This window comes from Chionomys nivalis, chromosome 21 (genome assembly GCF_950005125.1).
Source record: "Chionomys nivalis chromosome 21, mChiNiv1.1, whole genome shotgun sequence".
NCBI classification, from domain to species: Eukaryota; Metazoa; Chordata; class Mammalia; order Rodentia; family Cricetidae; genus Chionomys; species Chionomys nivalis.
In genome coordinates, this window is record NC_080106.1 from 6,721,196 (window position 1) to 6,735,942 (window position 14,747).

Consider the following 14,747-nt stretch of genomic DNA (forward strand, 5'->3'; position numbering starts at 1 on the left):
GACTTCCGGCCCCGAGGAAGGCCAATCGTCGGTCCTCGTAGAGCAAGACCCGCCCCCTCGCAAGGGAGGGCAGCCAATCTAGTCACCTTTTCCGCCTGCGTCGCCTCCAAATGGTTGCACAGTGTCGGCCAATCATTCCCGGGACGTCTTCCTAGTCCCGCCTCAGTCCCGTTACGGAAGCCGTCAGGCCGCCTGCGCCCTTTCACCCCAGGATCGCATTTCCTCCCCGACGTGACGTGAGCGGCCCTTGCCGCTCTTCTGGGCGGGCCAATGGTGGCGGCGGATACGGCGAGCCAATGGGCGGGAGCCTCTCATGCGGCCGGCGCCCGCCGCAGCCACCGCTGGGTCCTGGAGCCAGAGGCCGCCCGCGACAGAGCGCTATGGACCGAGGGCCCCAGCCGGGGAGGCGCCGCGGCGGAGTCCGCGGCCAGACGCTCTCACACTAGCGCCCGCGCGAGCGCCGCTGTCCTGCGTGAGCTTCTGCGCGCCAAGGGCGGACTTGCACCCCGCCGGCCCCGCACTCGCAGCAGCCCCACAGCCCGCGCGCCGCCGCCGCCTTCCCGCCCGGGCCGCGCGGCCCGGGAAACGCGGCCGCGGGCTGCATGGGCAGCGCCCGCGCCCCGCCGCCGTTCTGCCGCGGAACCGCGTCGCCCTCGGAGCCGGGTGAGAGGCGCCGAGGACCTTGGGGGGTGGTGGTCTGGGCGGGCGCCGGGCGTTCCCGCGGCCTTGCGGCCTGCAGGCCTCCTCCGCTGCCCGACGCCGCGGTTGCCCTAAGGCGGGCCGGGCCCCGCGAGAGGCTGCTCGGTGGGCCGCGGGGGTCCTGCGAGCGGCCATGAGGGTCTGAGGGCCGGCTCCGAGGTGAGCCTCGGGCCGTCCCAGGGGTTGGGGACCGTGAGGGGCTAAGGGAGGTCCCCGGGGCGGTCCGGGGTGGCTGTGAGGATCGAGGGCGGGCCTCGGTTGAGGGGCGGCGGTGGGTTAGTGGGTCTTGGGAAGCTGCGAGGGCGACGGCGGGTTCCCCGGAGTCCCTGGGGTCTGCAGTGGTGCGGGGCGCCGACCTCTGACCCTCGGGAGGGGCCCCGTCGCCGGGCTGGTGGTAGTTGTTATTCCCAGCGTCCCTATTATTATCGTGTTTTGAAATGGGAGCAGGCGGCCCTCGGGCTGTGAGCCGAGCCAGAGGGGGCGGGCGAACCGGGGACCTGGAGCTGCGGGGTGCGGAGGCGCGCAGGCCCGAGTGGGGGCAGGAATGCGGGGCGGCGGGGGGCGTCTGGGGGAGGGGAAGGCGGGACTGGGGGCGACTGTGGGAGGAAAGCGGTGTAGGCGACGGCTGCAAAAGCAGCCCTTGGCCTCAAGGAACAATGTGAGACGTTGCTTGAAATGTTAATTTCCGTTCCTCATTTCATCATCCCCTGGCAAGGAGGTAGCCGTGTGTGTGTCTGAGTGTGAGTGCGGGTATGTTCGCGCGCGCGTGTGTGTACGTGTGTGCAGGGTTGGCCTTGCCACATGGATCCAGCCCCCAGCACAGACGGATGTGCGGTTCAGTTCCGATGTATGTGGCTTGGTGTGGAGTCATTTTTTTTTTTTTCTTTTCTTTTTCTTGAGGCCTTGTCTTGACCTGGTGCTCCAGTAGGGTTTTCTGTTTTTGTTCTGTTTCTGGAAAGCTAGTCTTGCAAAGTCGCTTACAGGGGTTTTGGAAGTCTTGTGAAGGTTAATCTGGTCCTCAGGAAGGCTATATGCTCTGAAGTCTCCTGGTTGCATGTGTCTAGTGCTCATGTTTCGTAGTAGCTTTTGCAGTCCTGGAAGTTTTACATCCACTTGGGAGAACTGTGGAGTTTTACAGATTTTCCGGTAGAAAAATCAGGTTTTGTGCCTATTTGGTGAGCTTCCTGTGGTTCTTTGAATGCTGTCCCTAACGTTACATCAGTTGAACAAAAGTGCACCGGTTTTGATCGTAAAACTTACTTAGGCTATTGGATCTTTAGGGGACGAGGAGACTTAACTCAGTAAAACGTGTAGGTGATATGGGTTGTGGAAAAAGCTTTTGAAAGAGTTATTGTGTTATGTGTGTGAGATCCCGGTCAGTGGTGTAACTTGGATAGTTCCACGGCAGTCTCCAAGAATGTTACTTGTTGCCCTGAGACTTTTCTTTGCTTGAACTGAAGACCTAGAGTTCTGTTTGTGTCTTTTGAAATGATTGCACAAATGCCCCGATGTCCCTTTTCAACTATACTTACACGGAAAAATGCCTTGCTTAACTGTGGTTGTGACCCTTGAATTGGATCTCCATATAGCTGGTGTTTCCTCCCCCACTCTCCATTCAGCTGTTGTTCTCCTTTCTGTAGTTTCACGCTTAAGAGCAGGATCTCAGCGATAGGCTGGCCATCCTGAATGGAATGGGATGGGAGGGAACAAAGGCCAAGTTGCTATGACATTTTTCTCTTCTTTGTGCTGCCTCTTGCGTTCCTTGAAAAAAGCAACCCAAAAGATACTGCTAAATTTGGTGATTTCAGGAGTGTTTATTTGTATTTTCCTCTCCTTCCTGTGATAAACAACGTATGACACAATTTACCAGAAGTTCTCTAAAAATGTCACCCGGTTTTGAATTCCTCATTTACAGTTCTAACTTTCTACCAGCCTTCTAACTTGGATTTCTCTGTTACATGCCTTTCTCTAGACTAGCCATGTTAATCATGCTGCTCTATCAGAGCCTTTCATCTCAGTAAACCAGATGGGCTACTGATGACTGGTGGCTGTCATGTTAGCTATAATTATAGTGTTGATTCAGTGACAAGAAGAATTTTCTACAAATAGAGTTAAAGAAACTATGCTGTTTGTACTTAAGAATATTTTTCTAGAAGCTTTGTGTATGTGCCTTGGATACCTAAGTGGGTTTGACACAGTAAAATTATGTTCATCAAATATAAGAGGAGGGTTATTTTGCATATTGGCAGTGAGCCCATCATCAATTAAATAGTATAATTAGAAAGCATCAGTAAATGCTGGTTCAGAGAATAATCTGCATTTGTTGCCAAAATAAGTGTTTTGATCTGTCCATTACCCCATGTAAGTCCCTTCATCCCTCAAATGGTAAGTGTAATGGATGAGCTTCTCTTAATAGCAAGATATTTGCTAGCTAATAGGTGAAAATGATGATGCATTGCATGTCTGACCGCATGCTGTGACAGTTTATTACTGCTGTGTAGGCAGTGCTGAGACTGAACGTGGCCCTTGTGATAACTTTAAACAAAAAATCGAATGAACTCAAATAACTAGGAGTTATTGTCTTGAAATGTTTTCAGTATGTGTTCTCATTTGAATTTCAAATGGAATTTCTGTCCAATTCAGCTTTCTCAGTTTTGTCTTAAAGCTATATGAAAGAGGGTGTCAGTCCTCAGCTCCGGAACTCGGGCAGTTGGGTAATTGGCATGGAAAGCCTTTTTAGGCTTAGGAAAGGATCTGCTTTAATGACTCCTTCATTAATTCCTATAGATATTTTTATTCTTAAGTGGCTTGTTTGTTTGATGGATATTTGTGGTATCTTATCTCTTAAGCTAGACTAGAATTCAGCTTTGTATTTAAATGGCTGTTTTGTTATTCTGTATTTTTAAAATTATCATTTAATTATCCTGTTCAATTTTCCTTTTAGTTAATTTTTAAACACAGTTTTTTTTTTGTTTTGTTTTTTTTTTGGACAGTCTCAAGTAGTCCATGCTGTCCTTGAACTTCTTGTGTAGCAGAAGATAACCTTGGAATTCTCTCCTCTTAATCACCACCCAGTGCTAGGATGCTACAGGCTTGTGCTACCACCCAGGGCTTCCTGAATACTAGGCAAGAGCTCTATCAGTTGAGCTACGTACCCTGCCCCCCAGATGGAAACTGGGCCGGGGAGGATGATTTTATTTCTATCTTAAATTTATTTTGCATATATATGTGTGTGTACGTATATGTGTACATTGGTGTTTTGCCTTCATGTGTGTCTGTGCGAGTTGCTATGTGGGTGCTGGTTATTGAACCCAGACCCAACTTGTATCATATCTGTCATATTTAAAAGACACACATAGGGACTGGAGAGCTGGCTCAGTGGTTGAGAGTAGTGACTGCTCTTCCAGAAGACCCGGGTTCGATTCCCAGCACCCACATAGCAGCTCACATCTGTCTTGTGACTCCAGTTGCAGGGCTTCTGACACCCTTAGACAGACATACATGCAGGCAAAACACTGGTGAACATAAAATAAAAATAAATTATATAAATATGGTAGAACTACAAATACTGTTTTTATGATAAGCATCAAAATGATTGTGAGCTGGAGCATGTTTCTAATCACAGTATGGGGGGGGAGTAGGGTCAGGAGAATTAGGAGTTCAGGGTCATTCATGGTTGGCTACATAGCAAGTTACAGATTAGCCTGAGCTACTCAAGATTTTGTCTCAGAAAACCAAAAACTAGGGCTGGTGAGATGGCTCATCTGGTAAAGTGCTTGCTGCCAAATCTGATGACCTGACTTTGATTCCCCCTACATGGATGACAGAACTGATGCCCTCAAGTTTTCCTTTGACTTTTGTATACATCTAATGACACAGGCCCACAAAGTAAAAGAAAAACCCAAACTCTTAAACCCCACTCCACAAAAACAGCAGCAACAACAAAGAAGATACAACCTATGACAAGCTTCTGCCGAGATTCCTGGTCCTGTCACTCTTAAGAATGGGTACCACAGGGGCTGGAGAGATGGCTCAGAGGTTAAGAGCACTGGCTGCTCTTCCAGAGGTCCTGAGTTCAATTCCCAGCAACCACATGGTGGCTCACAGCCATCTGTACTGAGATCTATTGCCTCCTCTGGTGTGCGTGCATACATCGAGGCAGAATGTTGTGTACATAATAAATAAATAAAATCTTTTTTTTTTTTCTTTTGGTTTTTCGAGACAGGGTTTCTCTGTGGCTTTGGAGCCTGTCCTGGAACTAGCTCTTGTAGACCAGGATGGTCTCGAACTCACAGAGATCCGCCTGCCTCTGCCTCCCGAGTGCTGGGATTAAAGGCGTGCGCCACCACTGCCCGGCGTTTCTCTGGTTTTGGAGCCTGTCCTGGAACTAGCTCTTGTAGACCAGGCTGGTCTTGAACTCACAGAGATCCTCCTGCCTCTGCCTCCCAAGTGCTGGGATTAAAGGCGTGCGCCACCACCGCCCGGCTAAAATTACATTTATTTATTTGTGTGGTATCGAAGGATCCTTGAACCCTGATCCTTCTGTCTCAACCGTCCAAGTGGTGAGATATTAGGCCTGGTTGTTACCGAAACTTCTTAATCAGCACTCCCAAGGGAAGTGTACCCCTACTTTGTTACAGACACAAAGAACTTAACACAAATAAAATTTATCAACTATCTTATGCTTTGTTTGATGTGTTCCCCCTGTCTTTTTTCTTTCTCCAGAGATAATGTTGTATACTTTAATGAAGATAAAGATGATCTCACTGGTAACATTGGACCAGCCCGGGGTGTTACAGGAGAGTCATAGAATCGGTTTGACAAATATTTGTGGAATTGTTTAAAGCAACAGTTCTCAAACTGTGGGTCGATACAGGAGTCCAATGACCTTCTCAACCTTCTCACTGGGTTGCTTAAGACAGTCTGTAAACACAGATATTTACATGATTCATAATAGTAGCAAAATTGCAGTTATGAAGTAGCAATGAAAATAACTTCATGGTTAAGGGTCACTGCAACATGAGGATTATTAAAAGATCAATGCAATATTAGGAAGAATGAGAACCACTGGTTTAAAGCCTGTATCTGAATAATTTTTTTTTTTTTTTTTTTTTTTTTTTTTTGGTTTTTCGAGACAGGGTTTCTCTGTGGTTTTTTTGGAGCCTGTCCTGGAACTAGCTCTTGTAGACCAGGCTGGTCTCGAACTCACAGAGATCCGCCTGCCTCTGCCTCCCGAGTGCTGGGATTAAAGGTGTGCGCCACCACCGCCCGGCTATCTGAATAATTTTGATTGGAGAAATTAATTGGCTAGAAATTCTACCATGTGTCGTTTCCCTATTAGTCTTCATTACAAATTTGCCTTTTGGAGTTTAGTTGAAGGTGTGGGACGTGGCTTTCACAATTGGTATAGAATAAGAGAAAGACAGGTTATTGTTTTGTGGGAAGAAAATTACTTTCTGTGAAAGAAATTTTAGTGGGATTTACTTTCAGGCAAAAGGAAAAGTCTACAAGCAGTTTTTACTCTGATTTCCACGCCCTTCCTGTTAGGTCCCAGTGTTTTGGTTTGGTGGAGTCTGAGGCTAGGCAGTGTGTATGAAGTTACTGTTGCTGCTCATGGGGAAGAACCTGTGGTGAGCACCTTCTCCCTAAAGGCAGCATGAATAATGGTTTACTGTCATAGTGGGGTCCTGTGAAAACTTCAGCCTTCTGTGAGATAAGCTTTTTGGGCCTTGTTATGAGATAAGCTCTTTGGGCCTTGTTAAGAGATAAGCTCTTTGGGCCTTGTGTGGTAGTGAACACCTTTAATTTAGCAGGGGAATCTTTGAGTTCTAGGCCAGCCAGAGCTAACAGTGAGGTCTTATTTCAGAACAAGCAAGTAAACACCTCTGTCCCCAAACTTTTTTGAAGGGAAATATACCAAAGTGGAGTTGCATGTTTTTGTTTTCCCTTGTAGACTTCAGGGTGCTCCCTAGCTCCTGATCCTCTAGTTCTGGAATGTTGGGATTGTAGTGTATTCTTCTGTGTACAGCCTTAAGCCAATTTGTATGTTTGTATTGTATATAATGTGTAACATGGAGGGTCCTGTTTGTGCCAGCCCTCATGTTACAATAATGTATGTGTGATGTGTGTGTCTCTATCTCTATACAAATACACACACACGTATAATTAAACAATCTTTTTTTTTTTTTTTGGAGACAGGGTTTCTTTGTATAGTTCTGGCTGTCTTTGAACTCAGAGATCTGCCTACCTCTGCCTCGTTTGTGTGTTGGGATCAAAGGCTTGCACCATCACTGTCCAGCTAAACAATCTATATTTTTATTTTCTGTATATGTATATTTTGTCTGCATGTATGTAGATGTACTTCCTGCCATGCCTGGGGCTGTAGGAGATCAGAAGGTGTTATGTCATATCTTCTGGAACTAAACTCATGGACAGTTGAAAGTTACCACATGGGTGCTGGGAATTGAACTTGGGTCCTCTGTAAGAGCAGTGAGTGCTCTTAACTGCTGAGCCATCGTTCCAGCCCTAGGATAATAGTCTTATACTTTCTAAATTTTAAAATAGGGACCTGGTGGTTGGGTTGTAGCTCTCTGGTACAGCATCTGTCTACCATGCTCTAGGCATTGGTCCTAGCACTGTGGTAGGGGAAATGTTTATATAAATGACAAATAACTTTATGTACTTATTTATTAATTATTTTTCGAGACAGAATTTGTGTATCTCTGGCTGTACTGGAACTCACTATGTAGACCAGGCTTGCCTTGAAATCAGATCCATCAGCCTTTTTCTGCCAAGTGCTTGGATTAAAGGCATGTGCCACCAGTGCCCAACAGCAAACTTTATTTTTTTATTTTTAAGATCTTTTCTTTCTGTGTAATTGGGCTGATATCAAAACTTGTTGTTGTCTTGGCTCAGCCTTCTGAATACTTGAATTACAGGTATGCACTAAGATACTAGGGTAGAAATTTGCCTTTGAAAAGAAAATGATGTTTGGGAGATGAAGGCTTGAGTTCTTGGTTTTGGTTAAGTGGGCTGAGTTTGGTTTAATGATTTGGGTGATGTAGGAGGAGGGAACAATTGGCTATGGTTTGAATCATTTAGACACAATTCTAGATTTGAGAAATCCTAGTCTATAGCTGGTTCTGCGAGTGAAGAACTAAGTGGATTTTTAGTATGAACACAAATCTATGAGATTGTTCAGAGGCTGAAAATGTGTACAATCAAGGGTGCTTTGGTGACTACTTCCCTTCTCTTCTAAGTCCCAGGCTGTGGTGCTGTAGAAGGATCTGGTAGGGGAGAGGTGATGTTTCTTTCAAAGGCATATTTGTTACTGGCAGCCTAAGGCCAAGCCTTAAGCTTCTAGTCTTGTCCTGGCATCATTGTGGTAAATTATTATCTTGAAAATCTGTAGACACTCTCTTTCCACTTGTAAAGCAATCATGTGCATCTGTTTATTAATAGAAAAAGTTGACTGTTTACTTTGATCTTTTCAAAGTAGGGTTTCTTTGTGTGATAGCCCTGGCCACCTCTGGACAGACTGACCTTGAACTCACAGAGATCCTCATGCCTCTGCCTCCCCAGTGCTGGGTATAAAGGTGTGCACCATCATTGCCCAGTAGTTGACTTTTTATTAAGAAAACAAAAACATTAACATTTTGATTATTTACATAATGTTTTTACATTTTAAGGTTACTTAAGATTGCACAAAATATTTCTGCTCTTAAAATTTGAAAAATGATCTTGGGCTGGGGAGTATAGCTTAATTGTTTGCAGCTTACCTGTTCTCTCTCTCTCTCTCTTTTAATTAATTTTTTATTTTATGGGTATTGGTGTTTTGCCATGAGTGTTGGGTCCCCTCAAACTGGAATTGCAGACAGTTGTGAGCTGCCATGTGGGTGCTGGGAATTAAACCCGGTTTCTCTGAAGAGTTGTCAGTCCTCTTAACCATTGAGCCTTCTTTCCAGCCTCTTGCCTGGTCTGGTCCTTTTTTTTTTTTTTTTTTTTTTTTTTTTTTTTTTTTGAGACAGGGTTTCTCTGTGTAGCTTTGGAACCTCTCCTGAAACTCTCTATGTGAACCAAGCTGGCTTTGAACTCAGAGATCACATGCCTCTGCCTCCTGAGTGCAGGGATTAAAGGCATGTGCCACCATCACCCAGCTTTCCTGGTCTCTTAATTGTTAGGAGTTCCATACTCTACTTCCTCCCTCCTTCCCAGAAAGTGATGTTAGGAAAGGATAAAATTGAAATTTAATTTGTAAATGTTTAATAACTGATACCAGATTTTCATCTAAAATAAAGCAAACAGTTCTGTTTTTTCCCTTCAAAAGCTGGAAGAGAAGTACTGAGGAGCTTTATTTCTTATTCTTGATAGTTTAAGGGGCTGAAGGAATGGCCCAGGAGTTAAGAACATCGGCTGTTCTCACAGAGGACCCACTTTCCTTTCTCAGTATCCACATGGTGACTTACAAGTGCCCGTAACCACAATTCCAGGAGATTGGATGCCCTCTTTCTTTCCTTGAAAGGCACCAGGCACACAAATGTTGCACATTGATACATGCAGGTAAGCTACTCATAAACAAAAAGTAAAAATAAATTGACTGAAAAAAGTTGTCAGTTTTCCATTGCCTTCCTGAGTAGCCTAGGGCCTTGTATATGGTATGTAAGTGCTCTACCACTGAATTACACCCCCAGCTCACTTGACCATGTTTCTAAATGTGGTTTTTACATCCTGTAAAACAGGAAATAAAAGACCTACAAAACCCAAAAGCAACACTTTTGAAAGAATTAACTGAGAAAAATTTTCACTGGGGGTAAGAACAGTAGCTGCCCTTGCAGAGGACCCATGTTTGTTTGTTTGTTTGTTTGTTTCTTTTCTTTTCTTTTCTTTTCTTTTCTTTTCTTTTCTTTTCTTTTCTTTTTTTTTCCAAGACAGGGTTTCTCTAGCTTTGGAGACTTTCCTGGAACTAGCTCTTGTAGACCAGGCTGGTCTTGAACTCACAGAGATCCGCCTGCCTCTGCCTCCCGAGTGCTGGGATTAAAGGTGTGCGCCACCATTGCCCAGCTTGGATTTTGTTTCGTTTCTTTTCTTTCTTTCTTTCTTTTTTTTTTTTGAGGACCCATGTTTGATTCCCAGCACCTACATAGTGGCTCACAAATGTTCCAGGGGATCTCATCTTTTGTCTCTCCACAGATAATGTGACTAGGCACCAGGCATACTTTTTTGTGCACAGATTTGCAGGCAAAACACACACACACACACACAATTTATGTATATGGGTGTTCTGTCTGCATATATACTTGCACACCAGAAGAGGGTAGGTATCAGATCCCATGGAAATAGTTATAGATAGTTGTGAACTACTATGTGGATACTGGGAATTGAACTCAGGACCTATGGAAGAACAGCCAGTGCTCTGTGTAATGTATAAGAAGTCACTAAGGTGGCGGTTAATTAAAGGATATACATAACAGCAAAAACACCTTTCTGGTTGGTTTATAGAAGAAACTTTGAATTTTCAGGATCCTGAAAAATAAATTGACAACTTGCTTTGCTGTTATTCTATAACCTCAAAGGTTGGTAACAATTTTAAGGTTTTAGCCTTTGTAAATATCTTTAGATTTATATTTTCTTGCCCCCAAACTTTTTATTTTTTATAGTTGTCCATCCATCCATTCATCCTTACTCTTTTTTTTATATTTATTTATTTATTATGTATACAATATTCTGTCTGTATGTATGCCTGCAGGCCAGATTAGGGCACCAGACCCCATTATAGATGGTTGTCAGCCACCATGTGGTTGCTGGGAATTGAACTCAGGACCTTTGGAAGAGCAGGCAATGCTCTTAACCGCTGAGCCATCTCTCCAGCCCCTCATCCTTACTCTTATGTGGTGAGAGAGTGGTTTGAGACAGGGTCTGACTGTCCTGGAACTTGCTATGTAGACAAGGCTGGCCTTGAACTCCGCCTATGCCTTCCCGAGCTTATTAAATGTACCAGTAATGTGCTTTTGTTTGTTTTTGGCGGTTCTGGGCCACTGTTGTAATTATGTGATGTAATGTATGTAAGTTCAGGTAATAGTGGTTATGAGCCACTGTACGTGGGTGCTGTGATTGAACTCAAGTCCTCTGGAAGAGCAGTGTGTGTATGTGTTTGTACCGTGCTGAATCATCTTTCCAACCCCCTTCTTAAAAATTTTAGGACATTAAGTCGATTGTTTTTTCTTAAAAAAAAAAAAAGTCTGGGTTGTTGAGGCAGTCCTTGAATTTTGCAGCCCTTTGTCTTAGTCTCTTGAGTTATGGGATCACAGACTTGTACCACTAGGCTCCAGTCAGCATCTTCTTACAGAAGTTCCTTCATAGTACACAACTTTGATTTGTATCTTTTCATATGAAACTTTATTATTACTATTATTATTATTTTTAAAGACAAGGTTTCTCTGTAGCCCTGACTGTCCTTAAAGCTGCTCTATAGATCAGGCTGGCTCCAAATTGAGAGAGTCACCTGCCTCTGCCTCTCAAGTGCTGGGATTATAGGCGTGCATCACTGCTCGGCAAGCTTTTTTTTTTTTTTGCATTTATTTCTGGGTTTGTATTTTATGTATGTATGAGTGCATATATACCATAGCACATGTGTGAACTACAGAGGACAACTTGCAGGAGCAATTCTTCTACCGTGTGGATCCTGGGAATTGAACTCATATACTCAGACTTGGTGGCAAGCACTTTTATCCACTTGAACCACCTCATTAGCCCTCAGTGTGAAATTTAGGTAATTGGTCTGTTTTTCCTTAACAACTTAATTAATTTAAACAAATATCATTAATGAGATTACATGTAGAGTACCTTTATATACAAAGCAGTTATTCCTGGTTCCAATAAATTTGCATTATCCTTTTCCCTTTTCGGTAATGGGGGTTGAACCAAGGGCCTTGTGGTTAAGTGTTCTTTCTACTTTGCTTCTGAGGTACATCCTTAGCTGCGGTGCCTATCTTTTTCATTTGAATTTTGAGACAAATGTCTTTGTATGTAGCCCTGGCAGTCCCAAAACTGTGCGACTAAAGATATGTCACCACACTTGGTTGAGGTGCTTGGCTTTAAAAAGTTTTTTTTTTTTTCTTTTTTTGGTGGTACTGTATATTGAACTCAGGGCATATTTTACTCCTGATCTGTATCTCTCAGTCCTCTATTTTTGCCTCTTTCGTGTGTGTGTGTGTGTGTGTGTGTGTGTTTTGGTTTTTCAAGATAGAGTTTCTTAGCCGGGCGGTGGTGGCACACGCCTTTAATCCCAGCATTCGGGAGATAGAGGCAGGAGGATCTCTGTGAGTTCGAGACCAGCCTGGTCTACAAGAGCTAGTTCCAGGATAGGCTCCAAAACCACAGAGAAACCCTGTCTCCAAAAACTAAAGAAAAAAAAAAAGAAAAAAAAAGATAGGGTTTCTTTGTAGCTTTTTGGAGTATGTCCTGGAACTCCCTCTATAGACCAGGTTGACCTCAAACTCACAGAAATCCGTTTGCCTCTGCTTCTTGAGTGTTGGAATTAAAGGCATGCACCACCACCACCGGCCCAGCCTTTTTGTGTTTTTTAAGCATTGTCTATGTATCCCAGACTGGGTTCAAACTGTGATTGTAGATACTTTGAACTTCTGATCCTCCTGCCTACCTCCACTTCAGGAGTACTGGGATTATAGACATTCACTAACATGCCTAGTTTCTGTAGTACTGGGAATTAAACCCAGAGTGTCATGCATACTAGGAAAGTACTAAGTGCTAAGTGACCAACTAAGCTACATCCCAGCTCTAATAGTCCCCCCCCCCCCTTTTTTTTTGAGGCAGAGTGTCTTCTACATAATCCTGGCTGCCCTGGAGCTCACTATGTAGACCAGGTTGGTCTTGAATTCATAGAGATTTACCTTTTTTAAGGAAGAAAGGAAGCAGAGAGATAATTCATATGCAGTAAGAAGAGAGAAAAATAAACAGGAAGTGGGGTGAGAGAGGTTATATAGACTCTCAAAATCTGTCTCTAGTGACGTGCTTCCTTCAGCAAGATTAAATCTCAAGGTTCCATAACCTCCCTAACAGCATGGCTAACTTGTAACTGAGGGTTCAGATTCAAGAGCCTGTGAAAGACATTTCTCATTTAAACCACTGTAGGGTCCATTGTTTAATAGTCTGATAGTGAGGGTGATTTTGAAAGATGTACTTTTTTTTGGGTTTGTTTTGTTTTGGTTTTTCTCTGTAACAGCCCTGGCTGTCCTAGAGCTCACTCTGTAGACCAGGCTGGCCTCAAACGCACAGATTTCACAGAGATCCTCCTGTCTCTGCCTCCCGAGTGCTGGGATTTAAAGGCATGCACCTCCACTGCCTGGCTGAAAGGTCTACTTTTAAAAAGGCTTATGTAAGTCTGAGAAAATATTATGGGATGTAATATTTTATGCAAAAAGCATTTAATCCATTTAATCAGACTAAATTTAAGAGTGAACAGTTTTTTTTTGTTTTTTGAGACAGAGTTTCTCCTTGTGACAGTGTTGGTTGTCCTGGAACTGATCAGACTGGTCTCAAACTCACAGAGATCCCCCTACCCCTTGTTTCCTAAGTGCTGGGATTAAGGGCGTGTGCCACCATGCCTTGCATATGGTGAGCATTCTTGAGTTACTTCAAATCAGTAGAATGCAGTTCTTTCCTTGTCTGTTCAGTAGCTTTGGAGTCTCCGATTTGATGGACTGCTCTCATAGCAGTTCTGTTTCTGTAAGGGCCCTGAGTCTTGCTTAGCATAATTGCAGGTGAGGTAGTAAAGGAGAACAGAAGTACAAGGAGGGAGATGATCCGAGATGCCTCGGTAGTAAAGGAGAACAGAAGTACAAGGAGGGAGATGATCCGAGATGCCTCTTGGACACCTGAAACTGTGGGCAGTATTGAAACATCACAATAATATTGACCCCTATATTTGCTATGTGCTTTCCGATGTCACTTTTCACTGAAAGGCAGCACTTATGGCTCTTTGGTATATCTGGATGGCGAGAATCACTTTTGGGTGATTGGACATTCATTGCTAAGGAAGAGTGTTGTTTGTTTTCCAGGACATGCTTTCTTTCTCTGTGTAACAGTCCCAGCTGTTCTAGGACTCATTTTTGTAGACCAGGTTGGCCTCTAACTCAAAGAGATCTGCCTGGCTCTGCCTCCTGAGTTGGGATCAAAGGCGTGCGCCACCACCACTCCCGACTTGTTGTCTTTTCTCAATGTAGCCTTAGTTGGCCTGGAACTTGTTATGTAGAACAGGCTGTCCTCAAACCCATACGTGTCCACCTTTCTCTGCCTCCTGAGTGCTGAAATTGAAGGCATGTGTCATGGCCACGCCCAGCCAAATAACAGTTTTGAAACAGACTGTGGTGTTGACACTTAAGTTAGTGGTGGACCCAGATGATTCAGTTCCTTAGGCGTGCAGGCAGGCAGAAATAGCGATATACACCTTTATCCTATATTTTGAAATTTATTTATTTATTTAGTGACAAGGTCTCACTATGTAGTTCTTCCTATCCTGGAACTCAATATGTAGACTAGGTTGACTTGGAACTCAGAGATCTGGCTGCTTCTTCTGCCTCTGGATTGTGGGATTAGGGTGTGTGCAACTATGCCTGAGTAATAGTATACATTCTATTTAAAAAACATTTATTTTTCCTTACGCATATGAGTGCTTTTCTTACATGTATGAATGTGCAGCATGTATGCACCTGGTGCTCAAGGAGGTCAGAAAAGGGCTTGATAATGGAGTTTGGAGTGGTTGTGAGCCCCTTGTGGTTGTTAAAAAGCAAACCCAGGTCCTCTACAAGAGTAGCAAGTGCTAACTGTTGAACCATTTAAATTTTATACATTTTAAAACTTGGACTTTTCCTGGCATATTCCATGTAATACTTACAGACTATGAGGGCATTAACTGTAAATGTGGCAGCTTTACATTGCTGTAGGGTGCTGGATGCTCTTGAAGCGGCTATAGGACGCACTTGGTTCTTTATTTTTATGTAAAGTTTTCTCAGAACTGTTTCCCTTTGTTA

At 44.0% G+C, this 14,747-nt stretch overlaps 1 protein-coding gene across 3 annotated transcripts in view; it reads left to right on the forward strand.

Annotated features, from left to right (window-relative positions):
- The first annotated feature begins 295 nt into the window (after positions 1-295).
- The window catches only part of Ankrd11 (ankyrin repeat domain containing 11), a 171,899-nt gene continuing 157,447 nt past the window's right edge, over positions 296-14,747 (forward strand). For all 3 annotated transcript variants that reach the window (XM_057753885.1, XM_057753887.1, XM_057753886.1), the window contains exon 1: positions 296-663. The gene's annotated coding sequence lies outside the window, so the exon portion shown is untranslated. The remainder of the gene's footprint in view (positions 664-14,747) is intronic.